Genomic DNA, 27,639 nt, shown 5'->3' with positions numbered 1-27,639 from the left:
TCAAAAACTACAGGATGGTTTGACTACTGGCATTTAGCTCAAAGCACTACTGTGCCTCAGTGCAGCTTCACAGAGCCGATAGCATGGCTGACAATGCAAATATTATCTATAACTATGGTATTGTATTAACAATAAAATGACTATTGCAGTAATAATGACTTAATATGTTCAATAAAAACTTTTTTAATGAATGACAGTGTTAGTGTCAATGGTTTATAGTATTTCTGAAATTGTATAGCTTTATTAATGGTGTAAGTGAAACCGTTTTTTCATTACTGTCAGACAAAAGTCTTACACAAGGCTCTGTGTCTTGTATATAGCATTTACAGAATGTGATCAGTTTGTTTTTCCCTTAGTATTGGTCAGCTCAGCAGTTCACAGAAAGAGGAACAAAAGCTCCACTGTATGTATTGTTTTTATTCTTTCTTGATGACCTCCTCAGTGCATCATCTGCCTGATGACAAACCAAATGACCAACAAGATGACAAGAAGGCCCCTGGCCCCACCTGAGGATGCAAACTCAGTCACTCACTCACAGAGCTGATAGTATGGCTGTAGACTCTTGGTCTTGTTAAATTACCTGTGAGGCTAATATATGTTATTGTACTTTCTGTTATTATGCATTTTGAATGTTGTCCAGTCACTGAATATTTGAAACTGGATCTACTGAATTGTGAGGGAAGCATTGGTTTGGTTGGAGGGGTTGCTTTCATGATGGTAGACAGAAAAATATCTTCCCACAGTCCTCTGAAGTGGAAATGCTTTGAAACTCTCCCTCAATAGGAAAAAACAACTTCATTTAACATCCCTACATGAAATCTGCTGAGGGCTGTTTTTATCCAAAACAGGAGTTATCTGTTTGCTCTAATCTAGTGACTGCAGACTGGTGTGTGGGCTGTATGACAATTGTAGGCTGAATGGAAAGATTGTGAGTATTACAAAGTATTATACTAATGTGAGTATTTATCAGAGAATGTGAAAGCCAAGTTTAGTTTTATAGGTGCATGTGTGGGAGGGAAGATTTGAAGATGGGGCTTCATTGACTTGATTGGCTTGATTGATCAAAAAATTACAAATTTGAACCCAACCCGAAGCTACAGACAATAGCCTTTGGGCTGTGGTCAGGCAGCAGAACTGTATAACAGTTTAAACAGTACAGTATGGTTGTAATTGTATTAGTCTTCAGACCAGTGTGAGTGTACGGTGTCAGCGCTGGAGTATTTTCTGGCTGCATGAGTTAACATTCTGGTATCGGAGGATTTCTTATATTAAGACTATTATATCTGGACGCAAATTTGCTTTTATTTCAGTTTATGCCCCAACCCAATATGAACCAGAGTTCTTTCCCAGCTTAACAGAAGCCTTATTGCACCTTCAGGACTTCTCGCTCATCCTTGGTGCAGACATGAACTGTAATGTAAATGTGATATTAGATAAATCTGCTCAGCGCTCCACGGCCACACAGCTACAAGCATCAAAAGATTTTCAAAACTTTCTGTCAGTATTTAGTTTTAAAGACCTTTACCGTGCTATCCACCCCACATCTAAACAATATACTTTTTATTCAGCAAGACATCAGAGTTTCTCTAGAATAGATTATTTATTAACTTCAGCTACTTCCCTTTCTGAAATACATGATGTTGTCATCAAACCTTGTTCGTTATCAGATCATAGCATTGTCGCAGCATGCTTCACACTCCTGGGTACACCTCTTAGAGCTCCATGCTGGCGGTTTAATGTCTCACTTCTCACAAATGGAGATTTCTGTACTTTTCTCAAAGAAAAGTTAAATACTTTTATGGATGTTAATGCAGGCTCAGTAGATGACTCTAGATTTTTATGGGACGCTATAAAGGGTTGTATTAGGGACTCCTCAATTTCATTCTCATCCCTCCCTAATAAGAGTAGACTAACTAAGATAACTGAACTGGAGAATACTCTCAACCAGCTAGAGGCGCAACAACAAGCCACATTTTCTGAGGCATTACAAGGCAGAATAGCTGTGACAAGAAGTGAGTTGAACTCTTTGTTAAGACGTAGGGCGGAGTTCTTAATGCATAGAACCAGAAGAACATATTATTTCAGTGGCGCCAGACCAAGTCACCTTTTAGCTCTAAGATTGAAAAATCATGAAAAATATTCACACATTACAGCCATTAAAACACCTCTTCGCACCCTGAGCAACCCACTTGATATCAATACTGAATTTAAATCTTTCTATTTGTCTCTTTACAAATCTGAAATTTCCCTTGATACGGAGGTGTGTGCAGATTTTTTTCAGGATCTTAATCTAATTTCTTTGTCTGACAACGAGTCAGAGCGACTTAATACCCCCATTTCTATAGAAGAATTGAGGAAGGCTCTTGTTAATTTGAAAAAGGGCAAATCCCCTGGGTGGGATGGAATTCCACCTGGGCTATACCTTACTTTCTGGGATGTACTGGGCAAACCACTATTGGACATGATTAATACAGCCATTGATAAGGGTGCATTTAATTCTAGCACTAACACAGCTATAATTACAGTCCTGCCCAAACCAAATAAAGATTTAACTAAATGTGATAATTACAGACCTCTCTCTCTCCTGAATGGGGATGTTAAACTATATGCTAAAGTGCTTGCAACCCGGTTGGAGATACATCTTACAAAACTTATACACAACGACCAAACTGGTTTTATTAGAACTCGCCTAGCAGCTGATAATGTGCGTCGCCTGTTACATATTATTCATGCAGCTAGCAATATTGATCCTCCTTGCTCGATTCTATCGCTGGACGCTGAAAAAGCGTTTGACCGATTAGAATGGGAATATCTCTGGACAACGTTGGACAAATTTGGGCTAGGTATGCATTTTGTTAATATGATTAAGGTTTTGTACGCAAATCCCTCAGCAATGGTTTGCACAGGCCAAGTCTGTTCTGCCCAGTTCCCAATATCAAGGGGCACTCGCCAGGGTTGCCCCCTTTCACCCTTACTTTTTGCTCTTTCCCTCGAGCCATTGGCGCAGAAAATAAGACAACATCCATCAGTACAACCCATCACTTTTTGTAACACGGAGCATCGTATATCCTTGTACGCTGATGACATCCTTCTCTATGTAGGCAGTGCTGGTTCTTCGATCCCACATTTGCTCTCCTCTTTTGATACATTCAGCTCACTCTCAGGGTACAAAATTAACTGGACGAAGTCAGCGCTGATGCATTTAAATTCAGATGCGCTTCAAGGTACCCTGCCCTCCCATATACCAGTAGTTAAAAGCTTTAGATATCTTGGAGTTGAAATGTTTCCCTCCACGTCGTCCATTGCAATAAAAAACTTTCAAGGTATATGCAGTCAGATAGAGAAGGACTTTGAGCGCTGGTCGAATCTTCCTAATTCCCTTCAAGTCCAAATAGCAATAGTTAAAATGGATATACTTCCTCGTGTTAATTTTTTCTCTTCCATGATCCCTCTTGCTCCCCCTTTGGGATATTGGGATAAGCTTCAGTCATTAGTTTCTAAATTCATATGGAAAGGAAAGAGACCGCGCCTAAAACTCACGACTCCAGCGAGACAAGACGCTAGGAGGGCTAGCTCTGCCAGATTTTAAAATCTACTTCTGGTCCTATGTGCTACGCCCTCTATCTACATGGTTCAACCCTAGTTCCTCCGCTTCTTGGAGACCAATTGAGGAGAATATTGTATTACCTCACAGGTTGCAAGACCTGGTGTATGCTAATATACCATTGAAAAAAGCCAAATTACGACTAGGCCCTGTTATATCATTTCTGCTCACATCTTACCATGCTGTAATGAAGCATGTTGGCACAGATTATAAATGGCATAACCACACACCACTTTTTAATAACTTCTCATTACTCACTGGTAACGTGCCCTTTTCATTTCCACATTGGAAGAATAGGGGAGTGAATGTATTAAAAGATTTGTATGGTGCCCATGGTTTATGAGCTTTTAATGACCTACAAGCTGAATTTGATCTTCCAGGTTCATCTTTTTTCTTTTATATGCAGTTAAGATCAGCTATGAGGGCATACGGTGTCCCGTGGGGAACAGCTCTCCCTACACATTCCCTACGTAAGTTACTTGCTTCAGTAGGACCTACACAGGGGATGATTTCTAAACTTTACAAATTCATTTCTGGACCCTATAAACCCCTACCAGTAGAGGGTATCTGGAATAGAGATTTAAATGAAGTACATGATAGAGAGATCTGCTGGAACACAGTGTGGGGAAATCTTAGTGGTACATCCAAAAACCCCAACCATCAATTAATACACTATAAGTATGTTCATAGGATGTACCTCACCCCCAGAAGGCGTTATTCTATGAAGATCACCACGTCTCCAAACTGTGATCTCTGCCCACTTAATGTCCAGGGGTCTTTCTTGCATGTTTATTGGGAGTGTCCCGGCGTGGTTAGATTCTGGAAGGAAATATCTCTCACTTTAAGTGACATTCTTAAGATCAGGATCCCAGTCTCCCCAGCCTTACTTCTGCTTAATGACGACTCCTTTTTAAATCTGTCCCTGCAGCATAAACGTATACTATGGGCCGGTCTCACAGCAGCCAAGAAGATGCTGGCCCTTAGGTGGCAGCCGCCACATTCCTTGGCTTGGCAGCACTGGGCCAATTCATTTCTTGAAATTGTGCTGATGGAGTAGTCCGTTGCCCGTATGCACAGGGCCAGCCATGAGACTCTGCAGGCATGGGAGGCAGCATACAAGTTAGTTAAAGAAAGGGTGCAGCATGGCCGATCATTGATGATTGATCTTTCTGTTATATTTTTATTAGGGGAGAGATCCTGGGTGGGGGGGATTATAGGGAGTCGCCTTGGGGTCGGGGGGTGTGGGGTGTTATAGGGGTTCTAATACTGTTGCTTTCCTAAGGATGTACAAAGGACTTTATTTCTGTTACATTGCTGGGTAGGAAAAGAAAGGAATACACTGTGTATATGATGTGATTATATATATTTTGTACATTTTTCAATAAAAAATTGATCACAAAAAAAAAAAAAAAAAAACATTCTGGTATCGGGGGAAAAAACGCTCTGGGTGCTTTGTATTTCTTCACAGTCACAATTGTCTTTAGTGGCGCTAAGCCTCAGATGCAGCGACAGTCCCCTTGAAAAATAGATAGCGGAGATATCGGAAGGGGAGGAGAATGCCTGACATCCGGCGCAATGTCAGGCTTTATACCCGCACTCTACATCAGTAAGCCAGACTACTATCATAGTGGCATCTATTTGCGTGGATACTTCATAGTAGATCATAATACAAGGAACATGCTCAGTGGTCTCATTGAAGTGAATGCTTTTTTTGTTGCAGTGCCATTGGGTATTAAAGGGATACTTCACCGATTAGCATTAAGCTTTGTATCAGTAGAAACCGGGTAGTATTTTCGAGTGACCGTGCTTCCCTCCCTCATGTCCCCCTGAGACGAGAGATCTCTGTATTGTGTGTCTGGAAAGAAACCTCTGATGACACAAAAATCGTCATTATGCGTCATCGGAGGCTTTTTTGGCCAAAGGCTAGAGACTACAGCCAGTAGGAGCTAGTTCCGCATGTTTTCAACCCGCCCATAGGGGGTGGGACCTCACTCCCAGAATGTCCAATTTGTGTCAGCCATCTTGAAGCTAAGCTAACAGGCAACAGCAACCTTGCAATTATGTGCATTCAAACTACTGCACATGTGTACCACCGGGATACATTGGTACAGATCGGAGAATATGCAGGAAACTTTATTACAGACGGAATACTCGACACACTACGTGAGCTTCGCCTGCTATGGAGACCAGCACCTCAGCCTGCGGTGACGCTTGATGCCGCTAGCCTTGGAAGGGGACATCGAAAGTGGTGTGCGAGAAAACGGAAACGTGGAACAAGGGCAGGAGTTCGAGCTAGGTGGAAAGCTAATGCTAGCCGGCCACCTGTCCCATCCATCCTGCTTGCAAATGTCCGCTCATTAGATAACAAACTGGACTACATCCAACTTCAACGAAACGAAACATGCCTGAACAACAGTGTACCGGACTCTATCTAGCTATCCAGCTACCAGGCCTGCTAGCCTTCCGAGCAGACAGAGTTGCTTCTCTGTCGGGTAAAACTCGTGGAGGTGGGCTGTCCATACTGTATATGTTAACACGGACTGGTGCAGAAATGTGGTGCTTGTATCCAGCTACTGCTCACCGCTGGTGGAGTTTGTGACTGTTAAATGCCAACCATTCTACATTCCACGCAAATTCACGGCTGTGTTTATACTCAGTGTTTACATCCCACCAAGCGCTAATGCTACCAATGCGTTAGCTGACCTTTACGGAGCTATCAGTGAGCTCCAAAGCGCACATCCAGATGGACTATTTATTGTTGCTGGTGATTTCAACCACGCAAATCTCAAGAAAGTTCTTATATTCTACCTTCACCTCACGGTGAACCTAACTTACAACAATCAGTGCTCTGTTACAAGTCTACTTATGCCCTGTCTTTTGTTGTCTGTTGTCTGTCCTGTCCCTTGTCTGTCTTAAATGCTCTACTTTAAGTAGTAATTGCACTTTATGTATAGTCTATAATGTGTGTGCACTAAATGTAGCCTGTCTCATATGTCGTTTTTATATTATATATTTATAATGTTTTTATAAAATGTCGTTTTTATATATTTTAAATGTGTAACACCACTTGAGCCACGGTGAAACGTTGTTTCGTACATTGTATATGGTTGAAATGACAATAAAACCCACTTGACTTGACTTGACTGCCCTCTGTAACTGGTAGGCGTGGCTTGGGTGTGGCCTCGTAGGCAGAGCCATAGAGATAGTAAGAGTTGCGACACTCGTTGATCTCGCTAGCGGTGTGGTCACGTGGTTCATGTAAGCCTGTATAGTTCCAAACACACGCAGCGCTGTCATGTTCTACTATGGTACTGACAGCAGCGATTGCTATATTGAATGGTAAACATAAATAAAAACACATATGCATGTACTTGTTTGATTGTTATTGCATATTTGTAAATGTCAGTTTTACATTTGGAGTGGTAGGTTGACAACTGAAAGCTATGTATAGATACGTTTTTAAGTTTTGGAGGGAAAGCTTCACGTCCCTGTTAGCATGGGTAGCACTAGGCTACTGTCTTGTATTGTCCTTTGTGTCACGGGGGCTTGTTTAGTTTATTTACATTTTGTATTAGCCTGTCCAAACGCGTTCGTTCTGACATGTCTGGGACAATGCCAATGCAAAAAACGTCCCGGGGACCCGAAGGACAACACAAGGGTTAACCTTAACCTTACTACATCTTTTTTTAAATCAAAGATGATTCAAGATGTTCTTTTTTGCACATCTGGACTATTGTATTTTCCTTGATTTTGCTTGTAATTCCGATTCACTTACCCGTGGTCAGAGAGTGATTGAGAAAGCAGAGTAGCAACAGTCCATTCAGCGTTTAGCTAGTGTCCAGCCCACTTCTTCTGATGAGGCAGGAGTTGACCACACAACCATGATAATTTTAAGACTAAGCCATACACAAAGTATCACATATATTAAAGAATAACAACTCATTACACTTGGATGAATAAATGAAATGTATTTTGTTTATTAAACAATGAGTGACACAACAAGAACACGTACAGAAAAAAGGGAATACAGTGGGGAAAGGAGACAATTAAAAAAAAGCAATACAAATAAGATTTACCGCTGGCACCACTGGTTATAAAACCCTTCAGCAAATGCAGATTCTACTGCCTAACATCCGCACACTGCAAAGGAGGATGCAGCATATAAAGCTGGAGCCAGGAAGGTAAACAACCATGATAAGGGGTACCTTGGCAGCAAGAGTCAGACTAAGAAGGCAATTTCAACACAGCAGACTTCCTCAACTAAGGTCATAACATCTAGTCCACTGCCAAACACCTTACTGGTTGCCATGGATGTATTTGGCCTCTCCATCCCCGGCACACCGTCCGCAGCCTCCAGTTGCCTCTTATTTCAGCAGCCAGCACCAGCAGCAGTCGCCAGCACCAGCTAGGGCTGCTCGAATATGGAAAGAAATATGATCATAATTATTTCGGTCAATATTGAAATCACGATAATTTAATACGATTACTCGTTGACTTCTGGAAAGATGTTGCAATTATTGAACTTAAACAGTGGAAAACGTTAAATAAATCAACAGTAAAAACAGTATTGGTGTAGCGATACCTTCACAGCTGGCAAAGTCAAGTTAACAAACTAGCAGGCAATCGGTCGGCTACCAAGATAAAAATATATATAATTACGCTGTGCACACATACAAATAAATATCAGTATATGCGTCATAAATGGCCTCTGATAAAATATAGACAGTTGACAATTCAAAAGAGGTAGCTATTTAATCAACTTACCTCAGCAGTTACTCGACGGCCAGCAATGAAAATGAATGATGTCCGACGCCGTGAATGGATTGTTTGGAACTATGCAAGACTGCATACCCCGGAAGTAGGCGGCAAAAAGCGTACAACGGAGTCCAATGGGAGTGTCGCCACTCTGTCTTTCTCTATCACTCTGCTCATAGGGAAGCAAAGCAAGTGCATTCTGGGAGTGGTTCTTTCATCCACATGAGCCAAAAATATATTTTCTTGCTTTTCTCGGTCTAGAAGACACCAACTTCTACAATTACTTCACATTTCTACTACATAAATGACCCAATTTAAATACATATTCATCTTTCCAGCTGTGAAATATCCCTTTAACTTTGTGTATGCTGCACCTGTTTGTCTAAATCCAACACTTAATTGCGTTTTACTCTGGCTTCTAATCTTTTCCTTCAACCTTAAATGATTGCTTCAATTTATTTTCTAACAATAATTGATCCAGGATTCATTGGTCTATCAGTCACATTCTCAGCCAATGCAATCACAGAAAAGCATTTGATGTGATCAGTTTGTTTTTCCCTTAGTACTGGTCAGTTCAGCAGTTCACAGTTAAAAGAGGAACAAAAGCTCCACTGTATGTATTATTTTTATTCTTTCTCGATGACCTCCTCAGTGCATCATCTGCCTGATGACAAACCAAATGACCAACCACATGACAGGAAGGCCCCTGGCCCAAAACTCAGTCACACTCTGCCACATTGAAGAATTAGGACATTATTCAATGTAATAGGAATAAGCAGTTTAACATTGGAAAGCAGAAAGGGAGACCGAAAATATAATTACAAGGAGCAAAAGCTCTGGAAGAATTAGGTGGCCTTGATCGATGGTGACATATGGGTCTCCAGACACAACAACCTTGAGAGCTATGTAAGTGTGATTGAATGGGTGAAAGTGGCATCAGCAGAGAGTGTAATAATCCTTGCAATGTGCCTCCTGGGACTTTTTCCTTTCTAAGGCCAATTGCAGTTACTAAGTGACTGACAGCTCGTTCTAATGTTAAGGTTAGCTCAGATTTGTCATTTTTGGACTCGGGTCACAAGCCTTGACTGTAACAGCCTGCATGTGTTGGAAAATGCTCTGTATCTTTCTTCTTTATAGGTGGGTCTGAATATATGTAATCTAAAAGCGTTCTCGTCTGAACTGTGCTGCTTGGTGATAAAAAGTGCTTTTTGTTTTTAGCAGAAACATGTTAGTATAATTCTATGCTGCATAAGCACTTCAGCATACAGTGGTGTGCTCCTCTCATGCAGATGTGTTGAAGTGGATTTTCCTCTGCCAGTCTTATGAGTGGCTCCAGTGGCAGTGACCTAATAGCCTGATAGTCCTGTAGCGAGGTGGCCCTGCGTGCCATTTTATATAGGTTTTCATTGTTGGAGGCAAGAAAGGAATCATTAGGGATGGGGTTCTATACAATTTTATCAAATTCAAATCCAGTGTGGTCCAGTGTTTCAATCCCTTGTTTACCTTCTAACTTAAAGGTAAAATAAAAAGTGTAATCAACTTTTGTTGAGAAGCTGAGAAGGCAGTTGATCACATTACTGGAAAATGTTGATATGAATCAAAGTTTACCTGGGAGATTCTCAAATTGATGTGAGGTGTCAGATCATTTCTTTAGAGACGAGTAGCCACTCTGTTACAACTACAAAAACACACAGTCCACTCAAAGTTGTACAATGGTGTTACACAGTGTCTTTTCGCTCAACAATCTTTGGCTAAACAACAGATGACAGCTGTAGACAGCACATTGACCAGAGAACAGGCAAACGTAAAATTTAAGCTGCTACGCCTTTAATGCTGATCTAACCTATCGCTGGTGATGGAATCGTAATGGGTGAAAGCGTCAGAAATTTGCCATCTTGTTTTCCATTGCTTTTTGCTTATAAAAAAAGTGAGTGAGAAGAGATGATAGTTTGATAAATGACAAATGTGTTAGCGTCAGAGCTTAAAGATTCTGGGTATTCTGCATTTAAATTTGAACAGGCTAAAACCCACCCTTAGGGATTATCCACTTCTGATTCATTCAACAGTAAAGCGTGTCATGAAACTTTGAAGTGATGGTAACCACGGGAGAACCTGACGTAATCTGTTCTGCGTGCTGGCATCAGGTGACAGACACAGACACATCCCAGAAAATCTGACCATCACACCTTGGGCACCTCTGTCATCCCCATTTTTTGGTGTGTGTTGCCATTCTCCCCTTTGCGCATTCCGGCCCATTGCTATGAATAAAACATCACCTGAGACTCGCTCTTCTCTCGGCTCCAAATGTCACTGCTTGTTTTCCTTCCATGCAATAGCTGCATGGCAGAAATCTGAAACCCTAAATCCCAAAACATGTACTATAAAAAAACCACCGAAGCATGGACACATGCAACATGCAGGCATACACAAATAGACCCAGATAAAACTAAACATTAAAAACACATAACAGAGAATGATCATCATAATAATGATGACATTTCTTTCAAAAAAAATGTAAGTTAAGCCATCAGAGCACAGAATGGGACCGCACACAGTCAAGGATCTACAAATCCCATTTCACATTGACATAAGTCTGAATCAACAGAAGTACATTGCCAGGATAAGTCTTCCCAGGTGCTATCTATGTATCAAAATCCCTTCGCCACAAGAAACAACAAGAACAACCTCCGAGCTAGCGAGCTACTGTTGCAAGTTTTGAAGAATATTTGGATTGTGCATTAAGGCAGGCCTGCATGGTTCTTTCAGTGAATAATTGTAAAGATTTACAAAGAATATGTTTACGGCACTTACTATCTAACTGGGACGTTTTGGGACCGATTGGTGGGAATTGCTATGAACGAAGTACACGCGCCGATACACTGGTAAGAGCAAATTGCGTTCAACCATGTATCCAGCTAATTTAAATAGCTCACATTACTGGAATTGTGTGAACAGTTAACTTCATTTGTTATATATTATGTGATGTTTTCTTTTGCGAGGTGCAAATGTTCCACCAAAACAAGTTCCTTCCTGAGACTACTTTGCAGAGCCACCTTCACTGCACCTAAGGCTTATTGTGATTGGTTTAAATAAATGCAAACAACCCAGAGCGTTTTTCCTCCTATCCTAGAATGTATCTGTGGTGTAGCCAGACCTTACTCCACAGCGCTGTAAAGATAGGTCTGGCAATGCAAGATTACAATGACATTGACTTTAATTACCATTTCTTACATTATTTCTATTGGCAGTTTATTTAATAATTCCTCAAAACCATGATATTACGGTATGTACTGCAGGCTTTATCAAGTCTGTGTAGAAAACTAAGAAAACTAGACAAGGGAAAAACGGAAGTTGCGTTAAGCACATAACACCATAGACTGAAAAGAATGTGCAGGGATAGATGCTGAAAGGTGCTCTAAGCGATGTTGGGTGACGGCACTTCTTGTTGACGTTCGAAGTATTTTCAAACAAAACGAGGCTGGCGTCCCTGCCTCTGCTTCCTCCCCGCCCTCCTGGCTTCACGCGGCCGACAACAATCTAATGAGCGCCCGCATATCTTCCAGAAGACCGTTCAAGCCTTCGCCGCGAAAAAAATTATTTTATTTCCCCCTCAAAAATAGGTAATTGAGCACTGTAGTGGTTATGACCATATTAGTGACTATGTTACATGGAAACGGACCAAATTATGTTTGGGTCCTGTACAGTAAAATAGTGTTTTAGACGGCTAGCTGTAGTCTCGCTAAGTCCCGTGGGAATTCAGTTGTAGCAGGAAAAAGGTAACTAGTAGTGTGCAGGTTGGAGGAGCGTAGTTTGTGAAGAGTGAAGATCGGAGTTGTTCACAAGGGAAGAAGTTTGGAGTAACGTAACTGGAGAATATAGAAGATACTGAACACATGGAAGAGGCGTTTGAGTTTGATGGTCGTCCTTATTTATTCAAACCCGAGTATACAGGCGAAGAACTAGCATCACAAGAGTTGGAAAGAACGAGACAGACAGAGGGGCAACTGGCAGATGAAGCATCTGCTTCAAGGACACGGATTTCGGGCAACTGGTGGTGTTTGCGTGGGTGTTGTGACCCAATGCCTACCGAGGAAGAAAGCCTGTGCTGTAAAGAGTGGGATCTCATACAGCCAGGTAATGAAAACTGTGTCACCTGTACAGAGAAATTTGCTATTTACCTTTTTCCTGCTACAACTGAATTCCCATGGGACTTAGCGATACTACAGCTAGCTTATAGTATCACTATTTTACTGTACAGGACCCAAACATAATTTGGTCTGTTTCCATGTAGCATAGTCACTAATATGGTCATAACCACTACAGTGCTCAATTACCTATTTTTGAGGGGGAAATAAAATACAATTTTTCGCGGCGAAGGCTTGAAAGACTCTGGAAGACATACACCAGACCAGCGGGCGCTCGTTGGATTGTTGTCGGCCGCGTGAAGCCAGGAGGGCTGGGAGGAAGCAGAGGCAGGGATGCCGGCCGGGCATGCTAGTCCGGCTAAGGAAACCACAACGATCGACACGGACAAGACTCCTACTCACCAACGCCAGATGGATTGCACACTAAATGGATATTTATGTTACAAATACACACGGGACTGCAGCGTGATGATTATTACCGAAGCCTGGCTGAACACACTCACTCATCCTAGATGGCAGCTAGCAGCTAACAGGGTATGTGAATTTCAACAATGGCTAAGTTGCTAAACGTATCTTGTTGTCATGTAAGGGCCCTGTTCATGTTGCACAGACATTTTAATAGCATTTTGAGTTTGTTAAGAGGCACAAAGGCACTCTTTAGCTTATGCCCCCATAACTGCCGTTTTAGCTAACGGGAGCTCTGGGCATTAGCTACAGAAGCTCCATGTTGCTAGCACCAATTCGGCTCGTGGTTTTTGCTATAGACAGTACTCAAAAAAGTATAGTGATCAAGATGAACGTAAAAATTTCCCGGAGTTCTCCTTTAAGAGCATGAGTCTGACAGCCAGGACAGACTGTCCAAACCCCCTTTAGGTAAGGTTAATTATACATTATATATACAGTTTATAAATATAAGGTATATTAATGGAAATATGCAATTAGAATTGATTTAGAACAATAGAAAAAAATCCCAGCATTTCAGTTAGTCTGTTTGCAGTTCAGAAGTGAAAGCAACAGGATCAAATTCAGCTGCTTTAGGTGCAATAGCTTAAACAAACACTATATAAGAATTAGAGTTGAGCCGGATACTCGGCTGAAACGAGTATCCGGTACGGATAAAGCACTTTTGCCGAGTACGAGTATTATACGAGTAATACGAGTCAATATCTGTGCTCGGATTGAATAAAAATCCTCATTGGGTAGCTGACTGTGTCTGCGTTCTGTGATAGGCTAGTCACAGTGCCCCTCCCCTACACACATACAGATTTATTGTGTTGCTGTGTCCCGCTCTGCTCACTCACACACAGAACACTGAGAAGAGAACAGCTCTCTCTCTCTCTGTCTCTCCCTCAGTCACTCAGGTTTGCGGGTCTTTTCTGTTAATGTTTAGGGTTTCTTCAGCTTCAGGTTTGTTTTTTACTTCGGTTTGTAGTACTTACTTATCAACCAGTAGAGTTCTGGTAAACGTGGGGTTTGTTCAGATGTGGTGCTTGGTAGAATGCAACTTGCGTTGCATCTCTGCCTGTCGGAGATTTTTTTTCTTTTTTAAACCGTCAGCTGGCTCTAACCAGTTTTTTTTACTTCATGCATGAGTGTCTGACACTGTCTTACTGTATTTCATAAAAAAAAAAAAAAGGAAGTAGTGTTATAAAACTATATTACAAATTAATTAGCTACACACACACACACACACACACACACACACACACTCTCTCTCTCTCTCTCTCTCCCTCTCTCTGCCGGTCATCGGAGTTTTTTAAAGCCATTTCAAGACAACCCGACCCACTTCCAGGTTAAATCCTGTCCACTTCCGGGTTAGGCCCCGCCCAGTCCGAGTACAGATACAGATACAGATAATTCATATGGTTAACAGATACAGATACAGATAATTCATATGGTTAACAGATACAGATACAGATACAGATAATGCTGTACTCGCTCATCCCTAATAAGAATATTCACATGCCCTCTTTATTACATTAGATGCTGCCGCTTCAGGCCATAGATCCCAGTGTAACTAACTGTAATGTTGAGTTACAGAGGAGCTGTGTCTGTAGTTAAAGGATGAATCCTACCAAATCCTGCTAATCCCCCAACCTTTCATCAATTTGTTTGTACAACAATTTGGTTTATGACTAATTACCTGCAAAACTAATGCCATCATTGTCAGCTTCAGCTGTGCTTTGTGGTTAGTGTAAACATGTAATGTTTTCTTAAACCTGCATTGGACAATATTTGTGATATTGACAATTAAATAGCTCTATGTAGGCTAATGTGAAAGGGGTGACTCATTTTGTCAAACCAGAGAGAAGATGATGTAGCTGTATCCCTCTACTGTAGTGATACATATTTCAGAAAAAACACATGAGAATGGAAGTGAAATGGAAAATGAAATTATAGCATGCATGTTTTACTGTTTTCTTACAATTTATAGACCAAACATTTAACTGATCAATCAAGAAAATCATCTTTGAATTGCCTTGTTGCTAAAATGTGCTATATAAATAAAGTTGCATTGCCTTGCTGCTATCTGTATTCATTTTTGATGACGATCAAGAGGCCCTTACATGAATCCATTTAACTACCTGAGTCAGTGGTGTCTGAGAAATAGTATGCCCTGGAATTGCCTTTGTAAGGTCTCAGCTGTGGTGACCCAAGGATGATTTTATTGTCTTCTTTCTTATGTGAGTGATTGAGCTATATTATTTGAAACCAGCTATAAATTTCAACTCTGACGAGGATGCCAAAAAAAGAAAGAAAATAGCATATAAAACATACAAATGCATCGTAAGCCATCATTGTGTATTGAAAATGTTTATTAGACATGGCCAATATGTAAATCTATTTAATCACACTTATTATATTGAGGGTAAGTAAGGTGTGCTGTGACTGCTGCATCATAGCAGCATATGAGAAAACAAGCGCAAATATTGTTCAGGTACTCAAAGTTAATAGATCCACATTCATCAGCAAAAAGACCATGACAAGTAAAAAATCCCTTAGCCACACATCTGATTAGTAATGAGACTGAGTGCTTTTGATTAGTAACAAGTCGTTCTTTTCATGAATCCCAAATTGTAAATGGAAGATGATGGATACATCACAACAGGACTTGTGACTCTTTTACAATATTGCAAGCGCCTGCTGTCTAACAGTGTACATGTGAGTGTGTGTTTGTCCCTCTGTCTGTCTGCCCTTGGAGGTCCTGCACCTGTCTCTTGACTTGGCTCGCTCTCGTCTAACTGTTGAACTTGCCAAGCTAATCTTGCCTTGGCAGGCTGCTGCAGTACACCAGTGTTGTTTATATACTGTCAGTAGTGGAAACCAGGTTGAGAGAGCTTAGTTTTCTCTGAGGTCTTAGCGTGCAAGACAAGATAATAAGAGCCCTAGATGGGCTACCGTCAGCCACATGCCAAACAGGAGCACAGACAAGCTGTCATAACCTTCTTCTCTTTCTTTCTTTTCTTACCTTCTTGTTCTGTTTTCTACTCTATGTGGGGTTACTTAGAAGATCACCAACCTCAGTCATAGTTTTCACATGAGCTGCAGACATGGTGCATTTTAGTTCTCCACACCGACCCTGTTTATTGATTATCACTGCTCCAACAGCTGCTCTTTGGATGCACATACATGTGTGATGTCATGGCGATTGGCTTATGTAATTCAATTATGACAAGTGAGGGTTAAGTGTCTATAAATCATTGAAACTTAAACAAACTGTGGTTTTGCTTTGTGCCACAGCAGGCCAGCTGGCATAAGGACAGTGTCAGTGATGCAGCTGGAAAGCCCATCTGAGATTTTCTGACCATGTTTCTGCTGTAGGAATGGTAGAATTGGTCTGAGGCATACTACATCCAAAAAACTAAATGCAGCCAACCAAAATGAGACGGTGGATGCTCCTTTATTTCAGAATCAGTTTGCTGAACACTCTTCTCCTTAAAATCATCCAAAATTCATTTTCCTAACTCAAAAAATTATATTTGGGAGAATTGTGTGTGGTGCAAAAAGCTTTAAAGTACATTTTGATAAATGATAGGCCTTCTGGGATTAGTGGTGGCCATGAGATGAGAATGGGAGGCAAGAAGGATTTGAAGCTGTAGTCAGTGGGAGAGACAGAGAGTAGTGAGCAATATTTACTTTACTATATATGCACTTAGCTAGTATTGTAATTCTTCTATTTCCGTCATTTACATATGCCAACTATTGCATGTCTCTCGTCCTGGAAGAAGGATGTTCTGTTGCTCTTCCTGAGGTTTCTCCCTTTTTATTTGGGAGATTTTCCTTATCCAAATTACGGGTCTATGGTAAGAGGGTGTTGTATGTTGTTCCGATTGTAAAACCGTCTGAGTTAGGTTTACTTTTTAGTTAGAGACATTCTCCATACTCACTTTGCAATTACTACTAACAATTTTGTAGTTTTGTTGACTTGCACTTTTCCAGACATGCCAGTGCCGTCTAACTTCACTCTTGTAAAAAAATATATTTATAAAGATAAAGATACCCTCCAGACATGTTTTAATTCATTTCAAAATATTTTGCTTTGAATAATAATATCTGAGTTTTCCACACACAAAAAAAGTTGATTAGTTACAAATTCTTGAAATTACACTTAGTCCTCAAAAATCCAGAATATACAAATATGCAAATATTGTTAATTTCAAAGGTTTAACTACTGGACACAAAATGTGTCTTACTTCACTGAAAAGTCTATTCTCAGTCTATGTGCACTGGAGGTTTCAAGTTTCCACACCACACTTTAGGTTGCTTATTGTACTGAGATTTATGGAGTGATATTCCTATCTTTATTCAAGAGCGCATTATTTCAATTTGAGAGCATTTCTCACTAATATTACGTTCAGATGTTGTAATAATTTCCCTCAAAACCTTGCTCTCACACTCAAATAGTCACTGCTCGCGCTTGGATTTGCTGTGCTTGTGCTCAAACTTTCTGCTTGGACTCAGATATTTCTCCTTGCACTCAGGCTGATTCTGCGCGCTTGGAAATCTTCTCCTCTCGGATTTTTTAAAGCTTTGAAGTGGGACATATCAAGTTACGTACACAACTATGAGGGTGAGTAACATAAATTAAGCACATAGCATATGGCGCTAGCCATAGCTAGCCTAGCTTGACGTCCGTAAACAAATAGCTTTTCTTTATACCCATAGTTTAGCTAGCTAGATTGAATGACATATGACGGACAGTATGAGTGTATTTACAACTGGTATTTAATGACCCCACTTTGTATTTTTTCCTCGTTTGGTTAACCATGTTCCTGGGGATTTGGCTAATTTCAGACATGTTAGAGGCAATAGTAAAACCTAAACTGTAATATACTGTAACTGAAAAACAAAAGAAACTGGATTGTTTGTATCAGTATTTACATCACTGTTGTATGTTTTTCAGATATTGTTCTAAATTCTTATAACACTATTTTAACAATAAAAACATTCATACATAGCTGTATAGAAAGTTGTAAGTACAATTTCACTCCTATAATAAAACACTATTTAAAAGAGCAGTTATTTATTTTTACCCTAATGAAATCAATACAAAGCAAACTGAACAGAAAAAAACAAGTATTTTGTTTCAGTTTCCCTTCTTCCAGGTGGGGCTGAAGTACCCCTGTTGAGCCTCATCACAGCTGCACTGTGTGCATGGACCAGTGTTGTACAACCACACTACTGTGTTGTTCCAGTCAGTACATTACTCCAAACTCAAAATCCCATTGGCTCCCCCTGTACTCACCTGTGTGCAGAGGGCAGGCAGTAGTGGCACAAATCAAGAACGTTGGCAAGTCTGATAATAATTTAATTATAAAATCATGTTACATACACTTATCATTTCTTTATCTTGCTTAAATTTACAGGGTGCACAACAAGGCCCGAGAGAGAAAATGACTGTGATGTCCACAAATCCAAAGCAGAGAAGGTAAGGTAAGATAGTAATGATGTTAAAGAAAGCTATGTACACCTAATATCTTATGTGTTGATGTCTATGAATTTGTCTTAAATAGGAGCACACTATACAAAGACAACAGTGGAGAGTTGCTGGATCTGTCTGTCCTCAAAGTGCCAGAGATCTACAAGGACTTCACACCTGTTTCTGCACCATCACCTACATCCAAGTGACAAAAGAGAGAACTATTGTTTTATCTGCTTACATGAATAGGTGCCTGTAATGTCTGCCCACATATACAATCAATTCAATAAATGTTGATAAGTATCACTGATATTTCTTAAATCATTGTAGTTTTTCAGAGCAATAAGAATAAAGCCATGTTCATATTTGCAACAAATTAAAACCCTTATCAAGGCAAATAGGTTTTCCATGTTCTGTAATCTTTATAAAAAAAACAGTACAATTAAATTTACCAGAGTAGACACTTGCAGTTGTTAAACGGCTTTAATTTACCTTATCAAAACAATGAGTAATTCATAACAAACTGCACAATATTTGACACAAAACCTAAAAAGCGTATGGTTCATACTCCTGTGAAGCAGTACACTTTGCCTGTAGGATTTACTGTAGCAGGAACATTGATATTGGCAAACAGATGACCCAGGTACAGGTGAGTTTGTGAGCAGGGTTATGATATGAACTAAAATAAAGATAAGATAAGCCTAGTGTTCACAAGAGGGATAATTCAGGTATTGCAACACAAGTTAAGAATAATTGAATTAAATAGGAGGTATATACGTAGAAGATAAATTAACTATACAAGAGCAATTAAGGTAAAGTTATGAGGTAGTAGCAAGCTAAAGTGACGTATAATCAATAGCAGGGAGTCATGTCAACAGTGTACACCAGAATAATATATACTGTGATTAAGTAATGATTCTTAGTGTCTGTAGCCTAGTAATATAACAAAACAGAAAAATAATATAGTGTATGATGCAGTATGGAGAACAACCAAGTCCCATATGACCCCAAGAGACTTTAAGAGCAGATGATGTTGCAGATGGTTGTAGTCTGTAGTCAGTCATACAGTAGGTAGATCTGGAACAGCAGGGTGACTTGTAGCTTTCATGGGTTGGTGATAAGACACTGTGCTGCTATGATGCAGCATTGGTCGAGCCCTTCAGCCTCAACTGGAAGAAAAGAAAAGAAAACAAAATGCTTGTTTTTTTCTGTTCAGTTTGCTTTGTATTCATTAAAAAAACTGCTATTTAATGAGCAAATCATTTCTAGATCTGTTTTTATTATAGTGATACAATTGTACTTAACATTACAACGTTTTATACAGACTGATATGAATCCATCATTTTCAAACTAACATTATATGAAGGAATGAAGACTAAATTCTGATGAACAACACACAACAGTGATGCAAAAACGGACACAATCCAGTTTCTGGTGTTCTTTCAGTTATATTACAGTTTAGGTTTTACTATTGGCTCTAACATGAAATTAGCCAAATCCCCAGGAACAAGGTTAACCAAACGAGGAAAAAATACAAAGTGGGGTCATTAAATACATACATACTGTCCATCATATGTTGTTCAATCTAGCTAAACTATAAAGAAAATCTATTTGTTTACGGACATCAAGCTAGGCTATGTGCTAGCATGTCTGAAATTAGCCAAATCCCCAGGAACATGGTTAACCAAATGAGGAAAAAATACAAAGTGGGGTCATTAAATACCAGTTGTAAATACACTCATACTGTCCGTCATATGTCGTTCAATCTAGCTAGCAAGCTAAACTACCGGTATAAAGAAAAGCTATTTGTTTACGGACATCAAGCTAGGCTAGCTATGGCTAGCACCATATGCTACGTGCTTAATTTATGTTACTCACCAGGGGCAGATTGGCCATCTGGCAAATCTGGCAAATGCCAGAGGGGCCGGACCAATTTTTTTAATGTGGGCCGGTCAGATTTTTTTTTTTAAATATACAAATGAATTGTCTTTACAGACCGACAGCGCATAGGCTGTTTTTTATCGCTTGCGCGATTTCACTATGATTATAATCATAATAATAATATTAATATTAATAATAATTATTATTATTAAGCATTTGGCTAGTCGGCAACGGCCGGCCTGGTCCCGAGATGGGCCGACCGACCCAATCAGAAGTTACTCAAATTGGGACGTTCAGTCAAAATCAAGCACTTCACCTTCAAACGGGATCTCCGTTTGCAGGGTTCAGGCTGTACCGGACTCTCCCGGTGATCATGATGTTCTGGGGGACCGGCTGCAGCAGCGAGAAGCCGCTGCTGACGGGCGCAGAGCTCCGCCGGAGCTCTGATTGCTGTCGGTCCACGCAGCCGTTTGACGGCATCAAGTATTACATTGACAGTTTCATTACCGGTTAAAAACGTCTCGTTGTCGCGTTAAATAGTAGTCTAATTCAGTGTTTTGGTACAGTTGGTTTTAACACCTGATGCGAAGAGGAGTAGCCTACACATGACAACCCTGAACAAGCAGCGTCGTTCTGCGCTGTCTTTCTGCTGTGCCCCATTCACGTAGTGTCACATTTTACACTTTGTAGGTTTAACTCTGCAATTAATCCGCGGTTCACATGTATGCATGAACTGTGGTGGTCCGTTACAATAGTCTCAAAATCCATGCACCATCACTGATCATTTTTGATCAATAGAATGTAGAAAACACACTTCATAACGTTTTGTATCCATAACATAATTGTGTTATTCTACAATTTAGCAGTAAAAGCAGTAGCCTCTGAAAGTCAATCCTACATTTTTCAACTTGGGAGCAAAACGTGCTCTTTGGGGGAAAAAAGTTACCATAAAGCCCATAAAACAACTGGACTTTGTCTGTCCGGCCCATGTCCCGGACGTGAAAGCCCCCTTACTGGACTATTGAATATTATAATATTCCATTATATTTTGTATTTTAAATTGTTACCTGCCACCAGAATTTTGTGATTTCCTTGCCATAAATATAGACATTTTTACCATAAATTGGTGCCCAAAATGTCTTTTACCCTCAAAATTTCATGGGGGAGGACCCCCAGACCCCCCTGCTTTATGTGTTCCCCCAAAGGCAAATTCTGAGCAAGGAAAAACCCTGAAGTATAATCACAGACAGCCATAAAGACATTAAAATGGCAGAGTTAGAGTTAAAAAAAGATGAAAAGATGGAGAACCAGACAGACAATATGTACAGTGTCAAACAGAGAGAAATACAGACAAACAGACAGACAGTGACAACAAAGAACAACATACTGTAGAGAATGACAGTAACAGCATACAAACGGCATAAACAGATTTGTTATAAACGTGTGCTCTTTAAAAAGTAGTAAGCATTGTTTGCCAGTTACTTACATTAAATGTTTAAAAATATGTTACATAAGGTACTGCTTATATTATTTCACCATTTGTACACAAATGTAATTAGTGAATGCCGTGGGCTGCATGGTATTGTGGGCTGGTGTGACTACGGTGCCAGGGCAGAATTTTTGTCCCAGTCCGCCCCTGTTACTCTGTTACTGTTACTTGTGTACGTAACTTGATATGTCCCACTTCAAAGCTTTCTCCCGTTTCCTGATGGGTGCAGGTGAAAGAGCGTCGACCATTCTGTGCACATTATTGACATATACTAATAATAAAGCGATGCACGGCGGGGGTAAATAAACTTGGGTTACAGAGGAGCGTCCGCAACGGATGTTCTAACATAAACAAATGCACCCTCAACGGGGCATTGATCATATCATTGGTCAACACTACAGCTGGCATTCTATTGGTTGCTGAATTTTGATAGGGTTGTCACACAAACAATCCGAGCGCAGGAAAAATCCGAGAGGAGAAGATTTCCAAGCGCGCAGAATCAGCCTGAGTGCAAGGAGAAATATCTGAGTCCAAGCACAAAGTTTGAGCACAAGTACAGCAAATCCAAGCATGAGCAGTGACTATTTGAGTGTGAGAGCAAGGTTTTGAGGGAAATTATTACAACATCTGAACGTAATATTAGTGAGAAATGCTCTCAAATTGAAATAATGCACTCTTGAATAAAGATAGGAATATCACTCCATAGAGATTGGCATTCAAACTAGTGTGATGTCACATAATCATTGAGTATGTACACATCTTAAACAGCCATATTATGCTCATTTTCAGGTTCATAATTGTATTTTAAGGTTGTACCAGAATAGGTGTACATGGTTTAATTTTCAAAAAACACCATATTTTTGTTGTACTGCACCGCTCTCTCTCACTGCTGCAGCTCCTCTTTTCACCTGGTCTCTGTTTTAGCTACAGAGTGAGACCTCATTTCTTCTTCTTCTTCTGTACTATCTTTGATTGCACTCGCACATGTGCAGTAGCTCAGATGTAAATCATGTCAGCTAGCTAGCTCCATAGACAGTAAAAGAAAGGCTTTGGTTTCTACAACTTCAGTCAGTTACAAGGCAGGATTAGCTGGGAGACTTCTAAATGAGGGCGCACATGTAAGTAGTTCTTTTGTAGATTATGGTGAACTTGTGTGTGTGTTGTAGCAGTGCTTTGCTATTGAGAACGAGGTAGCATGCTAGCGTTAGCATGCTAGCGTTAGCCTCAGGCAGAGCAACGGCAGGGCGTGGAGGAGTCAGATGGACCTACATAGCTCCACACTTATCATTATTCACCTACGAATGCACAAAAAGACACAAGCTTAGGAATAGTTTATCCACATTTCTTCCCATTGCTCTTGTTCTTCTTTCTTTAGAGAGTGATAGATGACTGTTTAAGCCCATAGATTGTATTTCGTAATAGCTGAAATATTAGATCAATTTGTTTTATGTTGTTGTTGGAAGATTACACTACTTTGATAATGTTACGGCCACAGCAAACAAACACAACTTAGGCTAAATGTCAACATATTGAATAACACCAAACCCGAGGATTAATTAAAGTAAATTAAAGTTTATTCACAACTTAACTATGGTTGATTAAACCAAAACTATGGGAGTCTGGAGGTCTGGCCAAAAAGAACAAAAGAAGGGAAGAAGCCTAAGCCAACCCATCAAGGGCCGTTGGACCCAGAACTACCCCCCCCTACACTGTAGTAACTAACTAACATAAACAAAGCCGTGAAAACTAGACTACCAGACCTCCATCCTCAATACAATAAAACACAAAAAAAGAAAAAAGCAGACAACATTGGTCAGAGCTGCTTCAGTCTCAGATAGAGATTTCTGTCTCCCAGCCTCTCTTATATCCAGGGGCAGGGCCACCCTCAATCAGATATCAGGAACACCTGAGATGAACAGAGGAAAAAGAGAGCAGGGTGGGGAGCGCGTAACAGATACATTAGTATCAAATAGAGATCTTGTGACCCACTTTGTGGGTGGGATGTATGTGCACGGCTAGCAAGCTTAACACACTTCCAGTAAAGGTTGAAGAAAGGAGTGGGCCTCTGAAGTTTGTACTAGAAGCTATTTTAAAACTCTGAAAATAGTGTTGGAAAAAGCACAACAAATTCAAGGATAATGACTACAAACACACATGGGAGAAGTTGGCCTTCAGGGCTTTCTGCTAGAAAGTCTTTTCTGCCAGGATAATTCTTAAAAAACAAAACTACTTTGGTTAAGTAGAGAAAAAAAGATAGTGGTTTGGGTTAAAATAAACCCTTTCTGGCACACAGAACAACTTTGTCACTAGCACAGGAATTTCCCCAGTGTGGGATTAATAAAGTCTATTTTATCTTATCTTATAATTAGGGCTGTCAAAATAACACGTTCATTTCGATTAATTAATCTGAGAAAAAATAACGCATTAAAAAAAATAACACAGATTAATCCATTCCATATTGACGTTTGACCCGGAGCCGTTTTAGCCACCATTCAACTGTAAAATGAAGGAGGGAGACGAGAATGTGCTTGTTATGGCTGTGACTACGACCCAGAACACAGAGGCACACAACACGAACACAAAGAGAAAAGTTTTTAGTGTCTTTAATTAATGATCACAAAAGAAATCAACGAAGGAAGGTCAGCTTGCAGCGCTGGTGACGAGGTCAGGATAGCAGCGGACGAAGAAGGATGTCGTGTGTCCAAAAGCTAACAGGGATCCAGGCAGAGGGTGGCACGGCAGAGAGGCGAGGGGCTTGTAGAATGCTCACAGGAATCCGGGCAGTGGGTGGCACGGCTGAGAGGCGAGGGGCTTGTGTACAGCGGCAAACGGCGAACAGGTGTAGATGTAGTCACTATGGTAAACGAAATGATCTGGCGCCGAATGCCGATTCCAATGGGGCTAAAAGCTGCAGCCGTAATTAAGAGAATCTGTCACAGCTGAGCGGCGGTGATGAAGAATAGCCAGCAGCCGTGCAGGTAGGTCGCTAGCCCGGCCACGCCCCTTGACCTAGATTCCGCTCCTCCGGCAGACAGACACACAAACAGGGAAAAAAGGGGAGAGAGGGAAAACAGACAAAAACAAACACCCCCAGGACAGCTGTCCATGACAGTACCCCCCCCTCAACGGCCGCCACCCGGCGTCCCACTAGGTCCATCAGGGTGGTCACGGTGGAAGTCCTTGATCAACTGAGGGTCCAGAATAAAACGTTTAGGTACCCAAGTTCTCTCCTCGGCCCCATACCCCTCCCAATCCACCAAGTACTGAAGACCCCTACTCCGCCGATGGACGTCCAGGAGTCTCCGAACCGTGTAGGCAGGGTGGTCATCTATCAGGCGAGCAGGAGGCGGGGGATCCGCAGGGGGACACAGAGGGCTGGTGGAAACGGGCTTCAACTGCGAAACATGGAAAGTTGGGTGTATCCTCATAGCCGACGGCAGTTTCAACCGAACCGCGGAAGGGTTCACAATGGCCTTGATCTCAAACGGTCCCAAAAATCGAGGCACCAATTTTCGGGATTCAGTCTGGAGAGGAACATTCTTTGAAGAGAGCCATACCTTTTGCCCAGGTTGGAACAGGGGTGCAGGGGTCCTGTGCCTATCTGCTACCATCTTATTCCGTTCGGAGGTCCGCAGCAAGGCTTCCCGGGCATCGCTCCAAACCTTACGGCAACGACGAAGGTTCTCCTGGACCGAAGGAACCGCCAACTCCCTCTCTTGAGCAGGAAACAGGGGGGGCTGGAAACCCAGGGCTACCTCGAAAAGAGAGAGGCCAGTGGCTGAGGTGGTAAGGGAGTTGTGAGCGTATTCTATCCAGGGAAGGTGTTTGGCCCATGAAGTCGGATGCTGGGCAGCCACACAGCGAAGAGACGCTTCTAAATCCTGATTTGCTCTCTCCGTCTGTCCGTTGGATTGAGGATGAAAACCTGATGACAGACTAACAGACGCACCCAGAGCAGCACAGAACACTTTCCACACACGAGAGATAAACTGTGGGCCTCTATCAGAAACGATGTCCACAGGTATTCCATGGAGACGGAATACATGTTGGACTAAGAGGTCTGTAGTCTCACTGGCAGACGGTAATTTAGGTAATGCTATATAGTGAACAGATTTAGAGAATCTGTCCACGATGGTAAGTATAGTGTCATTACCTTCAGACTTAGGCAGACCGGTCACAAAATCCAGTGCAATATGGGACCAGGGACGACTGGGAACCAGAAGAGGCTGAAGAAGACCCGAGGGAGGCTGATGAGATGTTTTGCCCCGAGCGCAGGTTGAACACGCCGAAACGTACGCCCGGACATCTGCCTCCATCACAGGCCACCAGAAATGTCTTTTTAACAGAGTAAGAGTCCTTTGCATACCTGGGTGACAGGCGAAGCGAGAGGTGTGAATCCAGTGCCGTACCTGAGCCCGTACCGCCTCAGGGACAAAAAGCCGATCCGGGGGTCCATCTCCGGGTCCAGAGTCCGTGGCTTGAGCAGCTCTAACGAGGGACTCGATCTCCCACTGGACCGCAGCCACCACGCAGGAGGGGGACAGGACAGTTCCCGAGTTCACCAGTCTCCTCAGAATCCGAGAACTGGCGGGACAGAGAGTCAGGTTTAATGTTACGGGACCCTGGTCTGAAAGTCAGAGTGAAATTAAATCTGCTGAAAAACAGAGCCCATCGGGCTTGGCGAGAGTTGAGTCTTTTGGTGGATTGGATGAATTCCAGGTTTTTATGGTCCGTCCAGACCACAAACGGCTGCTCCGCCCCATCCAGCCAGTGCCGCCACTCCTCTAACGCCAGCTTCACTGCCAGTAGTTCGCGATTACCCACATCATAATTCTTCTCGGCGGGTGACAGTTTTTTTAAGAAAAAGGCGCATGGGTGAAGCTTCTAATCTGAGGGGGAGCGTTGGGAGAGGACGGCTCCCACCCCAGAGTCCGAAGCGTCCACCTCCAAAATGAACTGCAACGCAGGGTCAGGGTTAATAAGCACAGGTGAAGTGGAAAACAGTTTTTTCAACACACTCATAGCTTGCTCAGCATCAGAGGACCACAGAAAAGGCACTTTGGGGGATGTAAGTTTAGAGAGAGGAGCGACCACCCAACTGAAATCTTTAATGAACCTTCTGTAAAAATTAGCAAAACCCAAAAAACGTTGGAGTTGCTTACGGGTTGATGGTGTGGGCCATTCTGTCACCGCCTTGATCTTTTCGGGGTCCGCCTTAACCTGTCCTTTCTCGATGATGAATCCCAAAAACGGAACAGACTGCTTGTGAAACTCACATTTCTCCGCCTTCACATACAGTTTATTCTCCAGGAGACGCTGAAGAACCTGCCGAACGTGAGTCACGTGCTCTCCTGGAGACTTGGAAAAAATGAGAATATCATCCAAATGCACAAAAACAAAATGGTCCAAAAAGTCCCTCAAAACATCATTTACCAATGCTTGGAAGACAGCAGGGGCATTGGTAAGCCCAAAAGGCATGACTAGATATTCAAAATGACCCAGATGCGTGTTGAACGCAGTCTTCCACTCGTCTCCCTGGCGAATCCTAACGAGGTGGTAGGCATTTCGAAGGTCCAGTTTAGAAAAAACAGTGGCCCCCTGAAGGGGTTCAAAAGCCGAGTTTATTAGCGGCAGGGGATATTTATTCTTTACTGTTATTTTATTCAACCCCCGAAAATCAATACAGGGATGTAGACTCTTGTCCTTTTTGTCAACAAAAAAAACCCCGGCTCCCAAAAGGGACGATGAAGGGCGGATAATGCCGGCCGCTAACGAGTCGCCTATGTATTTTTCCATTGCCTCTTTTTCTGAACAGGACAGATTATACAGACGGCTAGAAGGAAAA

The 27,639-nt window shown here is 41.6% G+C and overlaps 1 protein-coding gene and 1 long non-coding RNA gene across 2 annotated transcripts in view; one reads left to right on the top strand and one right to left on the bottom strand.

Annotated features, from left to right (window-relative positions):
* The window catches only part of opn7b (opsin 7, group member b), a 67,910-nt gene that overhangs the window by 8,928 nt on the left and 31,343 nt on the right, over positions 1-27,639 (top strand). The window lies entirely within an intron of this gene.
* Positions 6,489-19,451, bottom strand: LOC116062130. Its single transcript, XR_004107886.1, has 3 exons — positions 19,371-19,451; positions 18,476-18,482; positions 6,489-6,500 (listed from the first exon to the last, which is right to left on the bottom strand). It is a non-coding gene; the product is annotated as an uncharacterized LOC116062130 (long non-coding RNA).

The sequence above is a fragment of the Sander lucioperca genome, chromosome 12 (assembly GCF_008315115.2).
Source record: "Sander lucioperca isolate FBNREF2018 chromosome 12, SLUC_FBN_1.2, whole genome shotgun sequence".
NCBI lineage: Eukaryota > Metazoa > Chordata > Actinopteri > Perciformes > Percidae > Sander > Sander lucioperca.
The sequence above is the reverse complement of the archived record's forward strand: the minus strand, read 5'-3'. Positions and strand labels throughout refer to the sequence as shown.